We start from the raw sequence: 11,473 nt of genomic DNA, 5'->3' as shown, positions 1-11,473 counted from the left end.
GGCCAAAACTTCAAGGGTATGTATACTTTTGATCAGGGCTGTTAGGGTGATTCAACTTGTCATTATGATTTAAAAAGAGCAAATACAATTGCATGATAATAAATAACTTGTCTGACCACTAACCCTGAATGAAAGAAAAGTTTTTCCATGATCAAACATATTTTCTGAAAAAATGGACAATATTTCACAAATTCTGCCAGGGTATGTAAACTTATGAGCACAACTGTATGTGTATATATAATAATTATTGTGATTTAAGGAAACAAGTGTTTAAAAGACAAAATATCGCTTGTGATTACAACAGCTAATCAGCTTCTTATGTAAAGATCCAAAAACAACTTTCTTGAGATTCCAAGATCGTTTCCCAGTGTCCTCTCTGGCATTTTGTAGATAAATATCTAGAAATATGTAAATATCTTTATACAGTCCTCAAGTACAAATGATCTTCTGTCAGAATGTTTGTTAAAAGCACCTTTTTGTACAGGATATTATTTGGTGTTGCTCACTTTCAGTTCAGTGCATTTTCCTCTTCAGTCATTCTCAAAGAGATTTTCGGGACTCGTCCCTACATTAAGGGGTCAGTCTTGTTGTTACAGTCGTCTTCTCTCTGCAGTTGTAAAGGCTTCACATGAGTTACAGCAGAGACTTTAATGCTTCACTGTATAAATTAAAGCTCATCTGTGTGGATACCTGCTACAAGAGGACTAAATTTTACCTCTCCACTTTGTTCAGTCACATTTATAAAGACAGATTTTGCAGTTGCACAACTTCTTCAAACTGATATTTTTATATTCAGGCAACAGTCAAACATTTTAATAAGTTCCAGATGGATGTTAGGGCTGTCCCAAATACCATTTTTGGGGCTTTTTGGGGCCATTATTAGTTTAAGCTTATGGCATTTTATACTGCATAAATTAGCCTAGCGGCCAGCGGACATTTCCTCTACTAATAGTTACCTATTATTTATACTTTTTCTTACTGTTGGTTTAAGTCACTGCATCTCCCAACACAACACCACAGACAACACGTTGTACACTCTAGTTCTGTTTTATTGATTATGCTGATTGTCAAATCTCATGAACAGGTGGAGAGTTTGTAGTATCTGACTTGAAACACACCTGATAGAAAAAAGTCATGTTGAGGAGAAAAAAATAAGAATATTCTTTGAATGAGACCCATGGTGGTTTTAGCAGCAGTTAGCATTGGAGCTATTTGTTGACCAACCACAACTGGGCTTGCATTGTTCAACTCTACAGCGCACTAAACTAGCTGACCCTTGGATGGACTGGCCACTAGCTTGTTAGCTAACGAGGTTAAGTTCCCAAAATGTCAGCCTGCTCCTTTAATCTTCAGCAGTTTCACTTAAGAAAACTCTAAAGTCTAAATGTTGCCTGATTTCCTTCTGGCTTTATGAAAATCTTTCGCTGAGACCTTTAATGTTGTTCATGCCTTCGCATATCAAATTAACAGTGTCCAACATCTCACACTTAACATTTAGAGTGCAGCCATTCAGATAAATACATGGAGAACCCAACCTGCTTTACTAGGAGAACAATAAATGGATGGATGATTTCAAAGAAATGGCCAAATAATACTGAAATTAAATGGATTTATTTTCCAAAAGTAAAAATAATTTCATTTATGAGCGTGGACGGTTTGTATTTTTTCTGCAATATGCAGATAAAGCAGCGACCTAAACAATTTTACAAATTATGATTAATTTATTTATGATGCATTTTTTGTGCCTTTTATTTTTTCTAATTTATGTTGTTTATTTGAACATTTTCTTTACTTTGTTTATTTATTTATTTCCTGATAAGTCAGGTTTTGTTCTCCATACACACTAGTAATATTATGTTTTCTAGAGCAGCTTTTAACAAATTAACAAGTGGACTCATTTTAGCACCTTGCTCAGTGGCACACTGGCAGATTCTGGACCTGAACCTGTGACCTTCTTTAACCACTGTCCACCCTGCACATCATGTTCTTCGCTCAGTCGACCACTGTTAACAGTCAGGCTCGTACCTGTTCTGGACTACCTATTTATTTCATCCAATGAAAATAGACAAAAATTCATTGTGTGTTTCTATAACTGTGATTATATCTGTGTTTTATGACCTCAGAAGATGTCTGTTGTGTTCCTCATTAAAACCAAACGTACAGGACCAACAGAGTGTGTGTGTGTGTGTGTGTGTGTAATCATTATATGTGTACAGTCAGCAAACACACTGTCCTCATATACAGTTAGGCCCAGAAATATTTGGACAGTGACACAGGTTTTTTTATTTTAGCTGTTCACGAAAACATATTCAGGATACAGTTATATAATCAATATGGGCTTAAAGTGCAGACTCTCAGCTGTAATTTGAGAGTATTCACATCCAAATTGGAGGAAGGGTTTAGGAATTACAGCTCTTTAATATGTAGCCGCCTCTTTTTCAAAGGAACAAAAGTAATTGGACAATTGACTCAGAAGGCTGCATGGGCTCTTCCCTCGTTAACCTGTCATCAATTAAGCAGTTAAAAGGTCTGGAGTTGATTCCAGGTGTGGCATTTGCATTTGGAAGCTGTTGCTGTGAACCCACAACATGCGGTCAAAGGAGCTCTCAATGGAAGTGAAACAGACCATCCTTAGGCTGAAAAAAAAGAAGAAATCCATCAGAGAGATGGCAGAAATGTTAGGAGTGGCCAAATCAACAGTTTGGTACATTATGAGGAAAAAAAGAGCGCACTGGTGAGCTTGGGAACTCAAAAAGGCCTGGATGTCCATGGAAGACAACAGTGGTGGATGATCGCAGGATCCTTTCCATGGTGAAGAAAAACCCCGTCACAACATCCACCCAAGTGAAGGAACACTCTCCAGGAAGAAGGTGTATCAGTATCTAAGTCTACCATAAAGAGAAGACTTAATGAGAGTAAATACAGAGGGTTCACCACAAGGTGCAAACCATTAATCAGCCTCAAAAATAGAAAGGCCAGATTAGACTTTGCCAAAAAACATCTGGAACAGCATTCTTTGGACAGATGAGACTAAGATCAACCTGTACCAGAATAATGGGAAGAAGAAAGTATGGAGAAGAATTGGAACAGCTAATGATCCAAAGCACACCACATCTTCTGTAAAACATGGTGGAGGCAGTGTGATGGCATGGGCATGCATGGCTTCCAATGGCACTGGGTCTGTTCATTGATGATGTGACAGAAGACAGAAGCAGCTGGATGAATTCTGAAGTGTATAGGGATATACTTCCTGCTCAGATTCAGCCAAATGCAGCAAAGTTGATTGGACAGCGCTTCATAGTACAGATGGACAATGACCCAAAACATACTGCGAAAGCAACCCAGGAGTTTTATGAGGCAAAGATGCGGAATATTCTGCAATGGCCGAGTCAATCACCAGATCTGAACTCGATCGAGCATGCATTTCACTTGCTCAAGACAAAACTTAAGGCAGAAAGACCCACAAACAAGCAACAACTGAAGACAGCTGCAGTAAAGGCCTGGCAAAGCATCACAAAGGAGGAAACCCAGCGTTTGGTGATGTCCATGGGTTCCAGACTTCAGGCAGTCATTGCCAGCAAAGGATCCTCAACAAAGTATTAAAAATGGACATTTTACTTATGGTAATGTTAATTTGTCCAATTACTTTTGAGCCCCTGAAATGAGGAGACTTTGTATAAAAATGGTACATAATGTTTCATGGGATATTTTTGTTCAACCCCTTGAATTAAACCTGAAAGTCTGCACTTCAATTGCATCTTGTTTCATTTCAAATCCAATGTGGTGGCATGCAGAGCCCAAATCATGAAGATTGTGTCACTGTCCAAATATTTCTGGGCATAACTGTATACTGTGTCTTCACACACACTGTGTTCTCATAAACACTGTCTCATATATACTGTGTCCTCATACACTCTGTTTCCTCGTACACACTGTGTCCTCATATACCATGGGTCACTAACAGGCGGACCGCGGTCTGAGTCCGGACCCAGATGCCATCCTATAAGGACCTGGACCTATAATCACTAAATTATTAAGGGATTTTAAATTTTGACGGGGCGCTTCTATTTTAGCCAGCGCAGCTTTTCTAGTCTTTACAGCACTGGTTTAGAGGCTCAAGAAACTCACAGACCAATTGCATATGAGTTAAGCCAGCCCACGTGACGCCACTCAGCCAATCAAATCAAATCAAAAGAGGCGAGTGACAGATGATAAGACGAGTGAACGACACAGGGAGAGAAGACGGAGAGACGAGCGAGCGGGAGGGAGAGAAGACACATTATTTATTGTGAAATTGGTTGAGACTGTGAAGTCAAGATGTGAAACAGTTAACAAAGAAAAACGAAACTCAAACTGCTGCTACACTTTAAGCACTTTATTTTAAAATGCACAATTTTTCAAAAGCTATTTTATTTATTTTCTCTATTTTATATTTAAATGCAGCCCTTCTTTTACTTAATGAGAGAAGAACATTATACATATCTACAGTATTATATATCTGTATAGTTCAATGTTAAGTGACAATGAATATTGTCAAAATGTTTTTGAATTGTACTTTCTTTATTTGATTTGACAGTCAGTTGTTGATTACATATATAACACAGTAGAAACAGCAGTAGAACACAGTAGAAACAGCAGTAGAACGCAGTGGAACACAGTACAAACAGCAGAACACAGTAGAAACATCAGTAGAACACAGTAGAAAAAGCAGAATACAGTAGAACACAGTAGAAACATCAATAGAACACACTAAAAAAAGCAGAACACAGTGGAAACAGCAGTAGAACACAGTAGAAACAGCAGTAGAACCTAGTAGAAGCAGCAGCAGAACACAGTAGAACACAGTAGAAACAGCAGTAGAACCTAGTAGAAGCAGCAGCAGAACACAGTAGAACACAGTAGAAACATCAGTAGAACACAGTAGAACACAGTAGAACACAGTAGAAACATCAGTAGAACACAGTAGAAACAGCAGTAGAACACCGTAGAACACAGTAGAAACAGCAGTAGAACCTAGTAGAAGCAGCAGCAGAACACAGTAGAACACAGTAGAAACATCAGTAGAACACAGTAGAACACAGTAGAAACATCAGTAGAACACAGTAGAAACAGCAGTAGAACACCGTAGAAACAGCAGTAGAACACAGTCGAAACAGCAGCAGAACACATTGGAAACAGCAGCAGAACACAGTGGAAACAGCAGAACACAGTAGAACCAGCAGTAGAACACCGTAGAAACAGCAGTAGACCACAGTAGAACACAGTACAAACAGCAGCAGAACACAGTGGAAACAGCAGAACACAGTAGAACCAGCAGTAGAACACCGTAGAAACAGCAGTAGACCACAGTAGAACACAGTACAAACAGCAGTAGAACACAGTACAAACAGCAGCAGAACACAGTGGAAACAGCAGAACACAGTAGAACCAGCAGTAGAACACCGTAGAAACAGCAGTAGACCACAGTAGAACACAGTACAAACAGCAGCAGAACACAGTGGAAACAGCAGAACACAGTAGAACCAGCAGTAGAACACCGTAGAAACAGCAGCAGAACACAGTAGAACCAGCAGTAGACCACAGTCGAAACAGCAGCAGAACACAGTAGAACACAGTACAAACAGCAGCAGAACACAGTGGAAACAGCAGAACACAGTAGAACCAGCAGTAGAACACAGTGGAAACAGCAGCAGAGCACAGTAGAACACAGTACAAACAGCAGCAGAACACAGTGGAAACAGCAGAACACAGTAGAACCAGCAGTAGACCACAGTCGAAACAGCAGCAGAACACAGTAGAACACAGTACAAACAGCAGTAGAATACAGTACAAACAGCAGAACACAGTACAAACAGCAGCAGAACACAGTAGAACCAGCAGTAGAACACCGTAGAAACAGCAGTAGACCACAGTCGAAACAGCAGCAGAACACAGTAGAACACAGTACAAACAGCAGCAGAACACTGGAAACAGCAGAACACAGTAGAACCAGCAGTAGAACACAGTGGAAACAGCAGCAGAATACAGTAGAAACAGCAGAACACAGTAGAAACAGCAGCAGAACACAGTAGAAACAGCAGTAGAACACAGTCGAACACAGTAGAAACAGCAGTAGAATACAGTAGAAACAGCAGAACACAGTAGAAACAGCAGCAGAACACAGTGGAAACACCAGTAGAATACAGTAGAAACAGCATCAGAACACAGTAGAACACAGTAGAAACATCAGTAGAACACAGTAGAAAAAGCAGAATACAGTAGAACACAGTAGAAACATCAATAGAACACACTAAAAAAAGCAGAACACAGTGGAAACAGCAGTAGAACATAGTAGAAACAGCAGTAGAACCTAGTAGAAGCAGCAGCAGAACACAGTAGAACACAGTAGAAACAGCAGTAGAACCTAGTAGAAGCAGCAGCAGAACACAGTAGAAACATCAGTAGAACACAGTAGAAACACCTGTAGAATACAGTAGAAACAGCATCAGAACACAGTAGAACACAGTAGAAACATCAGTAGAACACAGTAGAAACAGCAGTAGAATACAGTAGAAACAGCATCAGAACACAGTAGAACACAGTAGAAACATCAGTAGAACACAGTAGAAACAGCAGTAGAACACCGTAGAAACAGCAGTAGAACACAGTCGAAACAGCAGCAGAACACAGTGGAAACAGCAGCAGAACACAGTGGAAACAGCAGAACACAGTAGAACCAGCAGTAGAACACCGTAGAAACAGCAGTAGACCACAGTAGAACACAGTACAAACAGCAGCAGAACACAGTGGAAACAGCAGAACACAGTAGAACCAGCAGTAGAACACCGTAGAAACAGCAGTAGACCACAGTAGAACACAGTACAAACAGCAGTAGAACACAGTACAAACAGCAGCAGAACACAGTGGAAACAGCAGAACACAGTAGAACCAGCAGTAGAACACCGTAGAAACAGCAGTAGACCACAGTAGAACACAGTACAAACAGCAGCAGAACACAGTGGAAACAGCAGAACACAGTAGAACCAGCAGTAGAACACCGTAGAAACAGCAGCAGAACACAGTAGAACCAGCAGTAGACCACAGTCGAAACAGCAGCAGAACACAGTAGAACACAGTACAAACAGCAGCAGAACACAGTGGAAACAGCAGAACACAGTAGAACCAGCAGTAGAACACAGTGGAAACAGCAGCAGAGCACAGTAGAACACAGTACAAACAGCAGCAGAACACAGTAGAACACAGTACAAACAGCAGTAGAATACAGTACAAACAGCAGAACACAGTACAAACAGCAGCAGAACACAGTAGAACCAGCAGTAGAACACCGTAGAAACAGCAGTAGACCACAGTCGAAACAGCAGCAGAACACAGTAGAACACACTACAAACAGCAGCAGAACACTGGAAACAGCAGAACACAGTAGAACCAGCAGTAGAACACAGTGGAAACAGCAGCAGAGCACAGTAGAAACAGCAGTAGAATACAGTAGAAACAGCAGAACACAGTAGAAACAGCAGCAGAACACAGTGGAAACAGCAGCAGAACACAGTAGAAACAGCAGTAGAACACAGTCGAACACAGTAGAAACAGCAGTAGAATACAGTAGAAACAGCAGAACACAGTAGAAACAGCAGCAGAACACAGTGGAAACAGCAGTAGAACACAGTGGAAACAGCAGCAGAACACAGTGGAAACAGCAGTAGAACACAGTCGAACACAGTAGAAACAGCAGTAGAACACAGTCGAACACAGTAGAAACAGCAGTAGAATACAGTAGAAACAGCAGAACACAGTAGAAACAGCAGCAGAACACAGTGGAAACAGCAGCAGAACACAGTGGAAACAGCAGTAGAACACAGTCGAACACAGTAGAAACAGCAGTAGAACACAGTCGAACACAGTAGAAACAGCAGTAGAATACAGTAGAAACAGCAGAACACAGTAGAAACAGCAGCAGAACACAGTGGAAACAGCAGCAGAGCACAGTAGAACACAGTAGAACACAGTCGAACACAGTAGAAACAGCAGTAGAATACAGTAGAAACAGCAGAACACAGTAGAAACAGCAGCAGAACACAGTGGAAACAGCAGCAGAGCACAGTAGAACACAGTAGAACACAGAGGAAACAGCTGGTGATGTTTGTTTACTCAACCTTGTGGTTCTCTCCCTTAATTCAAAGAACTGTAGTTACATTCGTAACTTGTATTACAAACCAGCCCACACGCACGCGCACAGATGTGGCGGCTGGTGACCTCTGACTCCGCCCACAGTCGGCGGACGTAATAGAGGACTGTGGCGACCCCGCAAGCTGTGATTCACGCAGAGACAACTTTCAACAACTGTCTGCTGCTGGAGTTCAAATATTGAACAAAACTTTATCAAAGTTTTTTTTAACGAGGAGACAGAGACGCGCCCGCCCTCCGGCTATCACGGTAAGGATGAATATAATCTCTTTATCTGACATTAAATATAACCTTTCTGTGTAAAATAATAATTTCAAAGTTGAGAGTTCATTTGAGCAAATACATGGAAGTTTTGAGGAAAGTCTTGAGTGATGTCTTTCTGTCGCTGCCGAACTTCGTATGAAAAAGTATAATTCTAAAACTTCATAGCTCTTTGGCAAAGCATACCTCTCGATTCACTGAACCGAAAACACTACCTGAAGCAGTCTTGAACACACTGTCATTCGGCATGTGTTCAACCTGGCAGGCATTCTTATTTAAATAAAGAAAATACTCTGAAATCTGCTTTTCTTGCTACTTTAAAAATCCGAATCCACCAAAACATACCGCGCAGGGCTACAGACAACTGCGCCATTTATAGAGTTGACATAAAACGACAGACGTTTTATAGAAATAACGAGCTTTTGATTAATCCTTACTTTGCAGAGTTCACTGGCATACTCTATGTATTTCGACAGTATTCAAATATATGTTCTACTTTGTGTGCTTTTGATGAAGCGCAAACAGACATTAAATACTGAGAATTTTAAAGGGAATCCGGTATGATTCGTACAGAGGAGGGTGGAACGAGTCTGAGCACAGTGGCAGCCGGCTGGGTGGGTCAGCGGCTGGAGATTAAGCACCGCCTCGAGACATCAAATCAGTCTGATAAATCAGTCTGAATCACTTGTTATCATTATTGATCAAACAGTGACATCACCTCCTGTGACTGACCAGATGTTGAACTTTTCTGTTTATTTGTCTGAAATCAATGAGTAAACATGGACTTTGTGAAAAAGATAAAGTGAGTCTTTGTTTTTGTTTTTGTTTCTAATGGGTATTAATGGGTACTATTTCATATGGTTCTTCAGTGTTCACTCAAACTCTGGGAGTTTGAGGATGTTTTTACTCAATATGAGTTTGTGACAAAATCTGTGAGTTTATGAACTTTAAATAATTTCTGTAATTAAATTTTTCTTGATGCAGCTTTTGTTTTATTCTCAAGACAAATCTGGTGACTTAGAGGACGATCTTAGATCAGAGGACAGCCAGGTGTTTCCCATCATGCACTGAGCCGCCTTGATGTGGTCAGAAATCTACCCAGCATACATTGTCATAGTCATACACTTCAGTGCAATACATACATACATATATATATATATATATATATATATATATATATATATATATGTGTATACACATACATATACATTGTTATTGTATATATTTTTTACTTTATTGTTCACTTAAATACTGTAAATGTGTATATTTTTTATTTTCTATTTCTTATTTTTATATATTGTACATGCCTTTAGTTCTAAATTATGCTACTTTACTCTTGAATGGGAGCACCGGTACTGTACAATTTCCCCACGGAGATCAATGAAGTATTTGTGATTCTGATTCTGATTGTGCGGATTCTGAGCAGGACTGACTGATCTCAAACCAATGACGTATTAAAAGATGTGATGCAGTGCCTCGTCAGTCCTGCTGTCGGTGTGTCCCAGTGGTCACTCGCAGTACTGCAATGAAGAAAAACACAATTCTGGTTGTACAGGTGACGTTCTGGTTGTACAAGTGACGTTCTGGTTGTATAGGTGACGTTCTGACTGTACAGGTGACGTTCTGGTTGTACAGGTGACGTTGTGACTGTACAGGTGACGTTCTGGTTCTACAGGTGACGTTCTGGTTCTACAGGTGACGTTCTGGTTCTACAGGTGACGCTCTGACTGTACAGGTGACGTTCTGACCGTACAGGTGACATTCTGGTTCTGCAGGTGACGTCGCTCTGCCGGTTTGTGGTTCCAGTCAGTGTCCTGATTATCTGATCAGCTGGGCTTTGATTGCTACTGTCCTCCTCCTATGTTTATTGATTAGCTGAAGAGGTCCAGCTGAGAGTGAGTTTTCAGAGCGCCCTCTGCTGGAGCACAAGGCAACTACTTCAAACACTCTGTTGCTCTTAAAGACTGTAAATGCTGACTTCAAACAGCTCATTACAGTTTGACTCTGTTCCTCAGAGAGACGTCTGTAAAACCAGAGGCCTGTACTATGAAGCAGGATTTGAGGTTAGTGAGGTCACTTCAGATGTGAGATTTAATCTTGGGGTTAAGGCAAAGATTAGTTCATAAACAACTTTTTAGGTTGTGGTTTGATTAGCTTATCCAGAAAGTGATGAGCTGACTACATCAGGGACACAACGTATGATGCAGGACGTAGGGCGCAGCCCTGGGTGGAGAGCCAGGTTTTTAGGGAGTCCCTCTGACCTGGAGTCAGTTTCCAGTTCATCTGATGACACTCTGCTCATATCTGAATCATTGTCAACAGGAAGTGATTCGTTCTTCTTCATGTGTTTCTTCCTGCTCACTGAAAGGTTTAAACTCTGACCTGTGTTTTTAACTGAGTTCAACTGAGTCCCTGAATGCAACATAAAGACTCATTCATAAACACACACACACACACAGTCACAGGACAATGGCTGTCTGGTGACTCAACACTGAAACACTGAAGATCAGCTGATACAAATATTCAGCATCTTCACTGTTATGAAATGACAGAATACTGCAGTATTTGTAAATACTTTCTCATCTTTTTCTCATCATGAACAGTTCAAAACAAACATCAGTCAGATATAAGTAATGTCACACAGTCATCAAACATAATCCTGACTGAGAAGAGGCTTCATGTTTACAGATGAAACTTCTGTTAATAATGTTGATGAATGCTGTCAGGCAGCAGCTTCTGTAGCTGCTGAGCTAACGTTAGCTTCAGCTTCTCAGAGTGAGTCTCATATTTCTGCTGCTTTTCTTCATCTTACGAGATCATAAACTGAATATTTTTGGGGTTTTGGACAAAAGACATTTGAGGACGTCATGTTGGACTTCTACAGACTGAACAATATTTAATCGATAGAATAATCAGCAGATTAATCAATAATGAAAATAAGTGTTATTTGAAAACCATGAACCAATCTGACTTGGATGTTTTAAGATCAATAGAAACCTTCAGTCTCATCTCTTTGCAGCTTCTCATC

Source organism: Enoplosus armatus, chromosome 19 (assembly GCF_043641665.1).
Source record: "Enoplosus armatus isolate fEnoArm2 chromosome 19, fEnoArm2.hap1, whole genome shotgun sequence".
Lineage (NCBI taxonomy): Eukaryota > Metazoa > Chordata > Actinopteri > Centrarchiformes > Enoplosidae > Enoplosus > Enoplosus armatus.
The sequence above is the reverse complement of the archived record's forward strand: the minus strand, read 5'-3'. Positions refer to the sequence as shown.